This window comes from Podarcis gaigeae (genome assembly GCF_964106915.1).
Source record: "Podarcis gaigeae genome assembly, chromosome: 4".
Taxonomy (NCBI): Eukaryota; Metazoa; Chordata; class Lepidosauria; order Squamata; family Lacertidae; genus Podarcis; species Podarcis gaigeae.
Window position 1 is genome coordinate 53,428,830 of NC_139677.1, and position 16,138 is coordinate 53,444,967.

The window sequence follows — 16,138 nt, forward strand, 5'->3', positions numbered from 1 at the left end:
CTAGCCACACATCTCCTACTACTCTACTAAAATGGTCTCGTTTAGTGAGAAATTCAGTGTCTGATGACAAACAAGGGTTATTTTAGTTGCAAGTGTATGCTTTTATCTCTCTTTTTGCTCTAGTCTTATGGATATTTTTTACATTCTCTGTCTTATGTAAATTGGAATAGGTTTGGAGTTTTTATTTGACTCATTTTATTTTCATTTCTAATAAGCCATTTTCAGAGTGACTATCTACTATATTTAGAAATTATTTTTAGTAGTAGTAGTAATAGTAGTAGTTGTAGAACTTTTTTTTAAAATGCAATTTACTTTACTAACATATTGGGAGAAATGCATTTTAAAACACAAGACGGTGGGGGAGGGAGGAGAGAAAGGACTTTGGTTGTAAAATGTCAGTTTCTGAAATGTTCCAGTTATGTGCAAACTGCCTGTGTAGCTGCAGTTCACAATTGCCATCTGAACATCTATTTTTCCAAGCATTTAAGAGGAGTGATGTGTACATTTTTCATGTGTAATTAGGCAGTGTAATGTGATCCCTTTCTGCAGTCAAGCTGCCATGTGCTGTAGCCTCACTGAATAGCTTCCAGATTTCAACCCAATCTCTTCTGTCTAGACTCTACGTTGCTGGTTCTCCCCCCTCTGCCTGCCCCCTCCCTGCCTTCCGAGCCTAAAACAGGCTCCAATACAAAATGCCAAAACCAGAAGTTTTTTTTTGTCCGTCTTTCTCATAAAGATTTGGGACAGATCTCCCAGGCCCAGACAAGGGCTGGATCCCAGACTTCTTAAGACACGTGTCATCTGAAACTGACATTAAAGACTCTGCAAGTTTTTCAGCAGGTCATGCACACACAAACAATGGCTTTAAAAATATGGTTTTCATTAAAAAGTGAGTATTTTTAGAGAGGTGTGGTTCAGTTCAGATGAAAAAGGAGGGGGTATGAACAGAGAGGGAGGGAGGGAGAGAGAGAGAGAGAGAGAGAGAGAGAGAGAGAGAGAGAGAGAGAGAGAGAGAGAGACTGAAACATTATTTACACTGCTGTAGAATTTATAAGGCTGCTTTGGGGACTGAAGGAAAATGAAACAATAGATGCTGTCCAAAAGCCAGGTGCATCTCATGCAGAAAGTGTTTATAATCAGGGCAAAGTACAGCTGATTTGAACAAGAAAGAAGTCTCTATGGAAAACCTTCCAACTTTATTATACTTCCAAACGTACACAGTATGTACTTTTAACCGTAAATCTTATCCCTGGGGAGGGAAAAAAGATTTTAAAATGATTTCACAGATCACTGGGGGCAGTTTTTGACACTACAGCAACAGTTTGCTGCTGACTTACAGGCTTTATTTCTTATAGCATATTTTATTTCAGCCGTGTCATTTATTTCCTCTAACGAAGAGATGCATGTATGCTGCATGAGCAAAAGTTTTATTTATTTGAAATTGGATACTCCGCATTGTCGCTTTAGGCTCAAGGTGTCTTGCAAACATTAAAAACTATCAAATACAATGTAACCCAATGAAATTCAGTTATTTCTCAGAACTGTATTTTTTTCCATGTTTATCCCAAAACCTTGTTACAGTTTGAAATGTCGCAACGACCATGCCTCCCAAAGCTACAGTCATATGCTGTTGCTTGTTTGTTTTCATTTTGGAAAACCAAACTGTGCAACCTTCTCTGTTTTCATTTTGCCACTCATGAGCAGGGGTGGGGCACAACTTTTTATTTCCATTCGCTATAATGTTGCAGTGGTCTGCATCCTATATGTTCATTTCAACTGCAAAATTAGTAAGTTTCCAGGCTCTATACCTGGCGATAGTTGTTGCCCTTGGACCGTACATTGCTGAGGTTCGAAACCTTTTGCCATGTTTACCTGGAGGAGAGTCGCACACATACAGGTAGTCTAAATATTGCCTTAACATTAAAGTTCTCAATCACCGACTTCCCACGTGCTCTAGACTACTCACAGCTTTACAGGTGTGGAGGCAAAATGATGGAGCCATAAGTTGTACAACTCAACTCTCGAATGCTCTCCTTAGGAAAGCTAACCTCAGCATCACCTTTTCAGCATCAGCTTAAGTCTTTTCTGTTCTCCCAATCATTTTAAGACCTGGTTTTAGATCACTGTGGTCCAGTTGGCAGTTTTGATGTATTTGATGGCAGTTTTAGTCTATGCTGTTTTTTGTTTTGTTTTTTACAGTGCTTGCTTTATTGTGCTGGCTATGTGTTGAGTTTCTATGCCCATTGCCTCTTTATGGTGCTTTATTGTGATATGGTTCTATTGTTATGTTCTTCTCTTATGTGTGTGACACCTAGAGAAATTATTTTATGAGACATTTCAAATAAAATAGACAAGCAAATGTATGCTCAGTTCGAATCCCCTCCTCTATCATGACTGGAGGAGTGTGGAGAGGGTTGATGTCTGAGGCTGTCCAGTCCAGTGGTTGCAATGGGTGTGGTTTTAGCCAGGTTCTTTACATATTTTTGAACCAGCAAAGTGGGTGGAACCAGCCCTTGAGGAAGCCTTCCAGTGCAAATTCTAACTCAACCACTCCCTCCGCCAATCACACTCCATCTTTGCCCATTTCACACCTCATGCTAACCTTTTATGACCACATAGGTCTATGGTGGCTTGAAGTTACTTCAGCATGACATTGTGCTGTGCCATGATAATGCTCATTTGCATCAAAGGATTTTGCTGTGATCCTATTCTGCTTTGCTGACAGGAGTGGAAAGGGTCACACAACTGGTTGCTTTCAGTTCAAACTGGCTTATTCACAGGTATTTACATTTCAGCTGTTGGCGTGTTCTTATTTCTCATGTTAGTCCCTTTCTTCTCTTCACAGCCCTTAAATTCTTTTCTTTGAAATTAAGCGTCTCAGGTATGCAGACATATCCATCTGGTCTGTGTTATTTCTTGCTGTTTTCTACCCAAGCCTTTGGTTTTATCATCATTTATTTCCAGGTTAATTCTTCTGTTCTGGGAGAAATATTGAGAAACTTCCCGTCTTCTGCTTCCAAACAGATTTCCGCCCCTTCCCCTGTGAAATGAAGATTATTCTTCTAATCTGCCACATTTTCCATCCAAAGCATTCTTCATCTTGAAAGATAGCATGATCCACATTGCCTCAGCTCATATGAGCCTCTTCTCATGCTTCTGAGAGCCTTCTTGCTCTATCTCTGACGAGCAGCTCAGCTAGTGGGAAAGAAAGAACTGGCCTTTCCCATCACGACATCCAGGTTCTAGGAATACTCTCCTGAATGGGGTTTGGCTGGGCCCCACTTTTAAAGGAGCATGGAAAACAGCTACAGTTCTTCTGATACAGTAACTTTCCACTGCAGGGAGTTTTTCATGGGGGAGGGGAGAGCATTATATGCATCTTTTTTTATCCAAAATGGCATAGCCCCTCTACCTTGCTATGCAATTTATTTGCTTATTAAATATTGCATGTATTGTTATACTGTATTTTTTGCAACAATATTAGGATAGAAATAATTTAATGACCCTTGGTAGAGAAAGTACCTATCATGGGTTAGATCCAGACTAGGTAGACCTATCAAAACCTACTTAAGTTAATCATCTGCTCTCCAGATGTTTTGGACTACAAATTGTATCAGCCCTTGCCAGGATATGGTGTTGATGAGAGTTGTAGTCCAAAATACCTGGACACCAGGTAGCAAAGACTGGCCTAATCAATGACATTCCTGCAATTACTTTAAAAAAAGGTCTTTGTTTTGCTATTACATTGCAGTTAAAGTGAGAGATCAATTGACTTGTACTTGATTTAATTCTGGTACAATCTGAAACTGATGGTTAACTTGCTTTATTTACAGCTGCCTGTCTTATTTGGAGAGTGCCATATTTTTTGTTCTCTGTGCAAGCTGGTCAATGACTGCAACAAAGTATTCATTCGTTAACTAAAAATGTTAATTTGAAAAACAAAGTGTCAGTTCAATCCTGGGTCCAATGGCTGGATAAAATGTCCTCCTTCTCACACTGCAGTGTGAACACAGTAGGACACCAGTTTATGGAACTTATTTTGGTGGTGGTTTAATTCCCCTGCTCCTCAGAGTTTTTACCAAGCCTGGAGGCCATGGTACCAACATACCATGAAAAGAGTTCTTTTCATGAGATCTGTATCCTTGTTTTGATCACTAAGGAATCTTATGACAATTTAGATAAATCTCAGCCAAACATCAGAATTATCAGGCTGTTCTCTGGATCAAATGTCTCATACTCTTGAGGCTTTTCTACCATAAGTTTGAGACTGATCCAGACCGCTAGTGGATTCAGAAATAATATATCTATTCACACCCACTGAGGTTCTTTCTTACTTGAAAAAAGTCCCACTGAAATCAGTGGGTTTCACTCCCAGATAAGCGTGTATTGGATTACAACCTAGCAGCACAATATTATTCAGGTCTACTAAGAAACAACTCCCACTGAGTTCACTGGGACTTACTCCCAGGTAAGTGTGTACAGAAGTGCAGCATAAGAGCTCCTTCCAGAGAGAAAAAAACATGTTATTCCGTTCCTGTCAAAGCAGGTTGGAGAAACCGCTCAAATGTCCAACTCATGTCAAAAAGGTTGTGAGCAGAGAAAGGGATGTGTCACTCTACTCCTCTCTGCTTTGGTTTAAAATGTCATTTTTAAAACTAGGGAATCTTTTTAATGAATGCTATCCAAATGTGTGATAGGTGACATTAGCATGACTGTCAGCTTTTCATACAATTGCTGGATTCTAGTTATTTTCATAGAGGAAATGTTCATTTCTTTGATTTTAATGGTGAAGGCAACTGCTGGAATGATTATCTTAAACGTAGAAAACAGACTCCCCCCTCACGAAAGTATGCTTGTCTTTTCAAATCATGATATGAGAGTTGATGCTTTGTTTTCTTGGTAGTGCAATCTTTACAACTGATAGTTAATGCTTCAGGATTGTATTAAAGATACAAGGACTTATATTAAAGATAGCTGATACCTTAGGCTTGTATTAAATATTCTCTTTCAAAACCATTCTTTTTTCATAACCAGTATACAGATTTGTCTGAATTCTTCCTAAAGCAACAAATATGAGAATGACAAGAGAAACTGGATAGATACGCCTCTGAGTTTGGCAACTTTCTCTTTAGCCTTGAAGAGCCATCTTGCTGCATCTTAAGCAAGGAGAGGTAAAGCAGAAAGAGGAGTGAAATTTAGGTGAAGTATTTTCACCTAAAATATCACTGTCCAGTGTGGGAGGGAGAAACCCTTCTTTCTTTTATATGGCAAACTTTAAGGATATTAGAAAAATGCACCCACGTTTCTCATTAATCTTTCTGCAATGCCAAAACAAGCACCATTATCCTAAACCAGCTATTTTTTCCTGGCCTGTGGGCTTTAATAGGTACCCTGAACTCTCCCACCTAGAAAAGTTTCCTTATTCTTTCCAATAGCAGCTGGCAGATTTGCACAATTTACTTTGCAGTGTGTTAGCAGATAGGGGTAATTGCACAATATACTGAAATTTCAGCCTGGCCCAAGGAAACAATTAAACAAATGGTTAATTTGTACTAATCACCTTGATATATTTTTTTTGTACTGAGAATCTTTCCTGATCAGGACTGGATATAAATGCATAACAACAAACAAACGTGAATCCAGTTAAAATATAATTTCAGCAACAGTTCTTTTAATATGTAGATACGGCATCAGCTGTGGACTTTGGTCTTTCAAATTTCAGCATTGCAATGTGAGAGGCCGAAATTCAGCATCCCTTGACTCTTGCTTTCCATTCTACTCAATTCACTCTTAAGGACCATCTGCTTTCAGAATTCCCTGATAACATCGAGGAACACTGGACCAAACTAAAAACATCCATTATTGCAGCCTGTGAACAAACTATTGGATACCAAACCAAGAAGCACCAGGTCTGGTTTGATGAGAATGACAGTGAGATTGAACGCATGATTGACATGAAAAGGAAGGCCTTTCAGATCTAGCAAAGAGATAGAAACTGTGCCACTAAGAAAAAAACCTATGCCAATGCTAAGGCTGAGGTTCAGAGAAGAACCAGAGAACTAAAAAACACCTGGCAGATAAAAAAACCTTAAGAGATACAGCACTTAGCTGACACTCATGACGCACAGAGTTTCTTTAAAGCCACAAAGACCGTCTATGGACCAATAAATCATGGCATATGCCCCCTACGCTTAGCAGACGGTACCACACTTCTAAAAGATAAAGAAGCTATTGCACTGCTCTGGAAAGAACATTACCAACATCTCCTTAACCGCAACTCCACCGTAGCTGCTGAGGTCCTCTCACAAATTCCGCAAAAACAAGTTAGAGATGAGCTTGCACTATCTCCAAATCTGGGAGAGTTGTGTACAGCTATTGACCAAATAAAAAACAACAAAGCCAGTGGACCTGATGGGATACCTGCTGAAATCTTCGAAGTGGGTGGAACTGTACTTACACAACAACTTCACAAGCTCATCGAAAAAATCTGGGAAAGAGAAGAGATCCCAGCAGACTTTAGGGATGCCAAAATTATCAATCTCTTTAAAAAAGGTGACAGAACTGATTGTGAAAACTATTGAGGCATCTCTCTATTAGCTGCGGCCGGCAAAATTCTTGCAAGGATCTTAGCAAACCATCTCTTAACAATATCCGAGGTGACCCTTCCTGAATCCCAAAATGGTTTTCAGCCTTCTAGGGAGACAGTGGACACGATTTTCACTGCTCGACAGCTTCAAGAAAAATGCAGAGAACAAAACCATCCCCTGTATATGGTGTTTATTGACCTGACTAAGTATTTCGACACTGTAAATCGTAATGCCCTGTGGACTGTCCTTCTGAAAATTGGCTGCCCAGATAAATTTGTAAACATCATTCGGCTCCTCCATGATAATATGACAGCAACAATCACAGATAACAATGGCTCTCAAAGTGAACCATTCTCAGTGGGATCAGGTGTTAAACAGGATTGTGTTACTGCCCCAACTCTATTCATTATTTTCATTGCCATGATCTTTCCCATGACTTTGTCGAAGTGAAACTCCCCACCGGAGTAGAAATCATATATCGAACAGATGGAAGCTCTTCAATCTGAGCAGGCTGAAAGCAAAGAGTAAGGTTACCGTAACTTCCATCATAGAGCTTCAGTATGCTGATAACAATGTAGTGTGTGCACACTCAGAGGATGACCTCCAAACCATCCTAAATAACTTTGCAGAAGCTTACGAAAAGCTTGGCCTATCACTCAACATCCAAAAAACCAAAGTGCTGCACCAACAAGTAAAAAATAACCCCTCTGCAGCGCTACAAATCCAACTCAGTGGTGTAACGTTGGAAAATGTCAATCACTTCTCCTACCTAGGCAGTTATCTTTCCACAAGGGCCAACACTGATGCCAAATCCAGCATCGCCTGAGCTCTGCGAGTGTGGCTTTCTCCCAATAGAAATGCAGAGTGTTTGAGGACTGGGACAGTCGCAGGGAAAACAAAATACTTGTTTACAAAGCTATTGTACTACCAATCTTACTGTATGCCTGTGAAACATGGACCACTTACAAACGCCATCTCCAACTCCTCGAAAGATTCCATCAATGGTGTCTCCGAAAAATTTTACACATCACTTGGGAAGACAGGCAAACTAATATCAGTGTGCTGGAAGAAGCAAAGATCACCAGTGTTGAAGCAATGATTCTTCAATATCAGCTTCATTAGACTGGTCATGTTGTGCGGTTGCCTGATCATTGTCTTCCAAAGCAACTACAGTGGTACCTCGGGTTAAGTACTTAATTCGTTCCGGAGGTCCGTTCTTAACCTGAAACTGTTCTTAACCTGAAGCACCACTTTAGCTAATGGGGCCTTCTGCTGCCGCCGTGCCGCCGGAGCACGATTTCTGTTCTTATCCTGAAGCAAAGTTCTTAACATGAAGCACTATTTCTGGGTTAGTGGAGTGTAACCTGAAGCGTATGTAACCCGAGGAACCACTGTACTCTATTCCGAACTTAAAAATGGAAAGTGCTGGTGGTCAACAAAAGAGGTTTAAAGACTGTCTCAAGGCAAATCTTTAAAAATGTCGTATAAACACTGGCCTGCGAGCGCTCCTCTAACTGGAGCGCTCGCAGGCCAGTGTTTATACTACATTTTTAAAGATTTGCCAAATCCACACTGTGATCAACTCCTGCCCAGAAACCAATGTCCCCACTGTGGGAGGACATGTGGATCCAGAATTGGCCTCCATAGTCACTTACGGACGCATTGTTAAAACTGTGTTTATGGAAGACAATCTTAGTTGGCTACGAGTGATCGCCAAAGAAGAAGAAGACTCAATTCACTATGTCAAAATTGTGATGCCCTGCAGTGCCCCCTAGGCTCCACACCCAGTGTGGAGGAACTGGCCGTGCTGCCCTAAATCTGCCTTTGATTGCATTATGTCTTACAGGGATATTATAAATATAAAACAAAAACAAATATGAATCCAATAATATTGACTTCCTAGAAAGCATGCTTACAATTGGAGCTTTAGTGGAAGCACACATAATGGTAAACTGATTCTCTTGGTTAAAATAATAAATATGTTTGTGATTCCCACCCCCCGGCAAATAAATAAAAAATTGTTTCCTTGATTTATCCTGCGTAAATTTGTCACTAGAGCTCAGTGACAGATGTACAATGTGTTTCATATTGTCTTCTTTTTGCACACCGTGCCAGTTGATTGGGGTTATGCATTATGCAATTTTATGGAACCCTCCTTTGTGGTCGCCATGTGTTACTGGGAACTACTGCGTGTGCAGAAGACTTAAACTGCAGCAGCCATACTTGCCAAATGTTCATGATCATTTGCACTGAATTTGTCTTTATCAAAATCTGCACTTCATGCCCTTCAGATGATACTTCTAGACCAAAGTGGAACAATCTGAATGGTTAGATCAGACCAATGTAAGAATGACATGTCCTGAAGGGAATTTACTTTTGTGTTTTGGTGTGATGGCCAAAACAACAAATAGAATAAATGATAGTGAACATAAGATGAGTCTGCTGGATCAGGCCAATGGCCCTTCTAGTCCAGCATCCTCTTCTCACAGGCTGGCTGACCACATGCTTGTGGGAAGTTTGCAAGCTGCACCAGAGTGCAAGAGCACTCTGCTCAGCTGTGATTCACTGCAACTGGTATTCAGGGGCATATTAGATTACTTTGCATTTTCCACATTCTCCACCCCCTCCCTGCAACTTCATGGTTTGGCTCACATGCCTGAGTTGCCTGGAGTGATTTGCTCTTCAGGCATATTTATTGTGATACACCTTCTGGCATGCTGTTGCTTGGATGGCATTGAGTGGATGCAAACTAGGTTAGTTCTTACTGGAGATCAATGCAACTTGCATCATGATGACAAACTTTTACCAGCGATTTAAATGGGAACCAGGTACAATCTCCAGAGCAATCCTACTGAAGAACTAGGGAAGCACAGAGCAGTTGATATTTCACCACATTCAAAATCCCACTTGCTTATGCCAGCCAGCCAGAATGGGGCAGTTTTCTTTATTATTTTTACAGGGCCATGAGGGGGCATGAGGATTAGACCCCTTGCGGGGTTCATGGAGCTTTGGATCTAGAGAAGCCAATGTCTCCAATCCTCTGCTACCACTGGCAGGGGAACCAGAGGCAATACCTTCTCATCCACCGTGACAAAACTAGAGGCCTCCACCACAGTGGACACTGCTGACCAATGGTAGCAGAGAAGCAATGAATGCACTGTCCTGCACCCTTCCCCCAGCCATCTACACAGGGAGATTAGGATGACACTCTGTTTGACCTTGAATCCAATACAGAGAGTCGGTGTCAATTGTGTGACTTGATTTTCTGGTTTTAATTTACACATGATGTCTTCTCCCATTCCAGGTTTGTCAGCACAGTCCCAAAGTCTCCAGATGTTACCTTCAAACATTATCCAGCTCATTTTGTCATTGTTTTCTCAATATTTTCCATTTAGAATCTTGGATGAAATGTTGCCAACGTCAGCATGTCTCCAGTGGAATGTCCCAAATATATTTTCCAATGGTAAGGATCTCTGATAGAAGGACTGAGAAAGACTTTGGAGAGCTGTTGCCGGTCAGAGCTGAAAAGGCATGGCTTACAGAGATCAGGAGTAAGACAGTTCCTACCTTTAGACTTTCAATCTAATAGACATGGCACATGAGGGAAAATAAATGGGGTGAGGAAAGGATATAAAGTAAGCATAGGTAACAGTTTTAAAATTTAACAATTTTTTTAGCAACCAGCTGGGGTGGAATTGGTTCAGGTAGCCTGATGGAATAGCTGCCACTAGGGGACAGCTGAAGGCGGATCAAAAGCAAGGAGTCTCTCAAGAGAAGTGCACAAATAGTGCTGCTTTTACTTTATCTGCAGCCTGATAGAATGGCTGCTTTTAGGTAACACTCCACAACTCCCTGATCAGTGAGAATTCCCAATAAAGTGCAAGCAGGTTTCTTTTGGAAATGTGAACGTGGGATTTATGGCATTTCTGAGATATTCTCTTTATTTACAAAGTCAAGTGTAAGCAGATTCAAACAGCAGGCACTTCTGCAAGGCTCAAGAGTCTTTGCCCCCCATCAGATTCCCAGAAAGAAGGCCTGCACTTTCAACAAAATCACATACCCCCCACCCTCACCCTTCCTTCTCCCAAACAGCTGCTGCTTCACTTACTTATACCTTACATCAGCCCCGTCCTCTTAGCTAGAAGAGAAGCTCGTTTCTGAAGACCCTGACAGCTACTGAGATTAATATAAGGAGAGATCCTCTAGTTAGAAGGGAAACTCTTCTAACAATTAGCTCCCATGAAGAAACATTAACTGACCATTCTGAACAATCTAGACTAAGGAATCCATGGTCCAGAGTCATTACCTATTTAACAGTGTGCAAAAAAATAAGGTGTCATATAGCTTTGTGTTGATTACAGGACTTTAAACCAATGCCTTGCCTTGAATAGATGGTGGATCAGGCAGTTTGACTGGAAGCTAGTAGTATTCAGGACTGGATCTCATGTGCAGCCACCATTAAATTCCTATGGCAGAAGGAGACAGTGCGCAAATTGCTCTCATCTGTTTTCTGGGCATCTATCCAGTTTGAAAGGATGGCTCAAGTAGTAACTGGGGCTCCAGCTACATTTCAAAAACTGATGGAGAAAGTTGTGGGAGCATGAAACTCCTTGAAGTGCTTGTGTATCTTGAAGACTCAATGGTATTTGGTAGGACAATAGAAGAACATGAGATCTGTTTGATTAAAGTTCTCAATTGTTTGGGAGCAACGCACCATGCTAGTCTAAATGGCCTTGGTGCAGTATAAAGACTATTTTGAGACCAGCCATCCTGCTGCATTCACAAGCAGAAAACTGTCTGGCTCAGAATGAAGCTGTGTCCAGTACATCAACAAGAACTTTTTACATTGAAATAGTCGTTGTTGGATAAGGTTTGTGATCCTCTGTATGGGGCCAGATTTACTGTGTGTAAAGATAATAATCTACTCATATGCATTTTACACACGCCAAACGCAGTTCCATGGGACATTGATCCCATGCTGCTTGGTTGACATATGGGTTTAATTTTTAGTATTGCGTTGGCAGGAACAACATAGGTATCTGAAGAAGTGTGCATGTACACGAAAGCTTATACCCAGAACAAACTTAGTTGGTCTCTAAGGTGCTAGTGGGCATTTAAAAATAAATAAATTTCTTTTGACTGTGTCAGACCAACATGGCTACCACCTAAACATAGGTGTTGTTACTTTATCTTAAAGGTAAAGGTAAAGGACCCCTGACTGTTAAGTCCAGTCGCGAAAGACTCTGGGGTTGCAGCGCTCATCTCACTTTACTGGCCGAAGGAGCCGACGTTTGTCCGCAGACAGTTTTTCTGGGTCATGTGGTGTGCTTTCGAACTGCAAACACTTAATGAAGACATGGTGGTTTCTTGGCCTGAAGAAGCCATTGAAGGAATCAAGGTACTCTGTCAATAGATGAGTGTAGCAGGAGTAGTTCATCAGCTGGCACTTCTCCAGGGCAGTTCCTCTTGTACTTCTGCCACAACATTAGAATGAATAATCTACCTAATTTGAAGAAAGAAGATTTGCAGCATGTGCAACCAAAGGACTGTAACCCTGATGATGCTTTGTGAACAAATCAAATCAAAAGTGTATCCCGTGCTATAAAATTTAAGCATCCTCGTGGAGGACTCTTTCTAAGGGAATAGGGTAGGCTAATTTTAAAATATGATTTACATCACCACTAAGGATTTAAATGCCCAGTATCATCATGAAGGCTGTGCATTCCACAGTGGCACTGCTGAGATTTCAGGAATGATACCTTGGCAGTATTATCACTGTGTAATGCAAAGCCTTCATGATGATTCTAGATAGTTAGGTGAGAGCTGAGAGCAGAATGGGGACAAAAGGTGGACAAACTGCTGTTATTTATCCTATCCCCACTTAGGAAGCACACCCACATCATCTCCAAACTAAGATAACTGGCCAAAGCTCTATGCAGAAGGCAGCATTTATTTCATTTCCTGGTTTTGGGACTGAGATGGCTCTGGTCGCCCTAACAGATGATCTCCGCAGACAACTGGATCGAGGTGGGTCGGGACTGCTGATTCTCTTAGATTTGTCAGCAGCCTTTGACATGGTCAATCATGATCTTTTGGACCACCGCCTCGCCGACTTAGGGATACAGGGCATAGCCCATAAATGGCTGTGCTATCTCTGGTCGGGGACAGAGGGTGGCACTAGGGAGGGAGATGTCGTCGCGCCACTCCTTGGTGTGTGGAGTGCTGCAGGGCACAATCCTCTCCCCGATGCTTTTAAACATCTTTATGTGCCCTCTTACCCAGATTATCCGGAGCTTTGGGCTGGGTTGTCACCAATATGCTGATGACACTCAGCTCTATCTGCTGATGGATAGCCATACCGACTCGATCCCAGACACACTGACCAGATGTTTGGAAGCTGTGGCTGGATGGTTTCATGGGAGCCAATTGAAACTACCGTATTTTTTGCTCTATAAGACTCACTTTTTCCCTCCTAAAAAGTAAGGGGAAATGTGTGTGCGTCTTATGGAGCGAATGCAGGCTGTGCAGCTATCCCAGAAGCCAGAACAGCAAGAGGGATTTCTGCTTTCATTGTGCAGTGATCCCTCTTGCTGTTCTGGCTTCTGAGATTCAGAATATATTTTTTCTTGTTTTCCTCCTCCAAAAACTAGGTGTGTCTTGTGGTCTGGTGTGTTATAGAGCGAAAAATATGGTAAACCATTCAAAGACAGAGGTCCTCTGGCTGGGTCGGGATGGTATGGGGATGAGGAACCAACTCCCTTCTCTTGCAGGGGTCCAGTTAGTGCCATTGCCTTCCGTTAAGAGTTTGGGTGTAATCCTTGATGCCTCCCTTTCCATGGAGGCGCAGGTTACAGCAACAGCCAAGGCGACATTTTTCCACCTTTGCCGCATCAAGTAGTTGGTCCCTTACCTTTCCTGCCCTAACCTGGCCACAGTGATCCATGTGAAAGTCACCTCCAGGCTTGACTACTGTAATTCGCTCTATGCGGGGCTGCCCTTGAAGCTGTCCCAGAAACTCCACCGGGTGCAGAATGCTGCAGCGAGGCTCCTCACAGGGTCTCTGCCATGGGAGCATATTCACCCAGTGCTTTTCCAGCTGCACTGGCTCCCGGTGGAGTACAGGGTCAGATTTAAGGTCTGGTTTTGACCTTTAAAGCCCTTCACAGCCTAGGACCCTTGTATCTATGGGACCGCCTCTCCTGGTATGCCCCACAGAGAACCTTAAGGTCCATATATAGCAACACCCTAGAGGTCCCGGACCCTAAGGAAGTTAGATTAGCCTCAACCAGAGCCAGGGCCTTCTCAACACTGGCTCCACGCTTGGTGGAACGCTATCTCATGAGACCAGGGCCGTGTGGGATCTGATTTCTTTCCGCAGGGCCTATAAGACAGAGTTGTTCCACCTGGCCTTTGGCTTAGAATCAGTTTGATTCCCTCCCCTCTTTCTTTTTCCTTTCTCCTCCTGTGAAGAGGCTGCATCCTAATGTTTTAATGTTGTATTTTAATCTTTTTTAAATTGTATTTTAATCAACTTGTTTTTATTATTGGTTGTTAGCCACCCTGAGCCCGGTCTTGGCTGGGGAGGGTGGGGTATAAATAAAAAATTATTATTATTCTTATTTCTTTCCATTTGATCATTTGCTCTCCTCTTCCTCTCCCAATGAAGGAATGATTATGAGGCAGAAAAAAGACGTTAGCTTATAAGAAAATAGCACAATTTATTCATGCCCTTCTTCTCCCTTACTCTCCTGAAGTCACTTTGAATAAGCTTTTCTTTTTATAAAGGTCTTTTGATTTGTGTGTGACTGTGCTCTTCTCATTTAAGGGAACTGCAAAGGGTGAAATTCTGACCCTGCAAGAAGTCAAGGGGATTTTAAAGTAATTGAGTATAGTGCTGTGTGTGTGTGTGTGTGTGTGTGTGTGTGCGCGCGCGCGCGTGCATAAGGATTTCACCTAAAGGGTTATGATCACCCAACATTTATTTAAAAAAGGAAGGAAGGAAGGAAGGAAAAAGGTCTCTCCAGAAGATGTTTTATATTAATTTAAGTATTTGTTACTGGATAATGTCAGGCTCTCTCTCAATGAAATGTCTTGCGTGGGCTGCCACACCTGCTAAATATAACCCCCTCTTTCTTTTGAAATTCTATAAAGAGGCCTTTAAAGGTTTACATCCTCCAATCTGGAGGTTTAATTGCTTCATTTATAGTTTTTTTTAAAAGGCCTTGTAAATTTCAGAATTTTGGATATTTCAAAGATGAAGCGGCTGTTCAATGAGGGCACGAGGACTGAAATTTGAAACAATTCACTGTGTTAAATAGAGCATTGATTCTATTATGAAGAGGGTGGGGGCAGGGTGGGAGCTCCTGTTTCTCATTCTACGAGTTCTTGGGGTGGATATTTTGTGCACTGATTTTATTGCTTACGGGCAAGTTCAATATGAATAAGTAGCATGGGCTCACCATGGTAAGTGCACACTAGGGAGGAAGTGATAGATTCTGTTTTATATAAGGTAGTTGAGAATGATTACATACACTAATATACTTTAATCTACATAAACCATAAATCTAATATAAAGCGGACACCCCAAAAACAATTTTATTAACAGAAAGCAGGGCAAAGCTTGAAAGTATATGATAATTTTCTACTTACCTTGAATCTTTGTCCAGAAAGAATAACCATAGCTGTTGATTACATTGACATATAGAAAAAATATATAATATATGACCTTCACAAGCAGTAAGTGTGATCTTTCTCTTTCTAGGGAACAGCTGCCTCTGAGACTGCTTAACTACTCTGCATCAGCATGGTGCCATTTGGAAGTTTAATCTATCGTATGTTGGAGTATGAGATTCATCGATTGCCACCACAACCTTTGGGGGCCTGTGAATGCATTTGCAAACTGGAGAAACTATTGTAGACACCACACACCAGTCTAATTTCACCAGAGGAGGGGACCGTGTGGGCACCAGGAAAAGCCTCTGGGCACTATGCTGGTGATCCCCAGCCTAAACTTAAGGTGGTAACCTCTGGCCTAAACTTAAGCAGGCAAGACCTCCTACATCAGGACAGTTAAACCCATGGCAGTCAGAGGTGCTATGTCTTCCTTGCCAATACAGGCTCACTGTAACACTGTAACATCCAAGTAGGTCAACCAATGATTCCAGAGAGCAATGAAAACAGAGCATTCAGAAGTCCAAATGGAAAGGCCAACAATTACAGAGGGACCCCTAATCTAAAATAGTTACTCACAAGCAACAGCAAGCCACCCAACAAAGACACAAGCACAGGGACCAGATCCAGCGATGAATCCAGGTGCCGACTCTGACCCCACTCAGGTAGCACCAAATTAGCCATTACATTGAGGGTTCATTCACCTGCTCACCTTCCAACATGATATATACTATCATCTGTCAGCAGTGCCTTTCTGCATTCAACACAGTACAAAGAGGTTCGTTTCTCTCTCTCTCTCTTCATGCACGTACACCATGGGTAGGCAAACTAAGGCCCGGGGGCCAGATCCGGCCCAATCGCCTTCTCAGTCCGGCCCACGG

General features: G+C 41.9%; 1 long non-coding RNA gene across 1 annotated transcript; it reads left to right on the forward strand.

The window, feature by feature from the left end:
• The first annotated feature begins 861 nt into the window (after positions 1-861).
• LOC310842674 lies at positions 862-15,724 on the forward strand. Its single transcript, XR_014563294.1, has 3 exons — positions 862-889; positions 9,983-10,050; positions 15,356-15,724. It is a non-coding gene; the product is annotated as an uncharacterized lncRNA (long non-coding RNA).
• Positions 15,725-16,138: the final 414 nt, after the last annotated feature.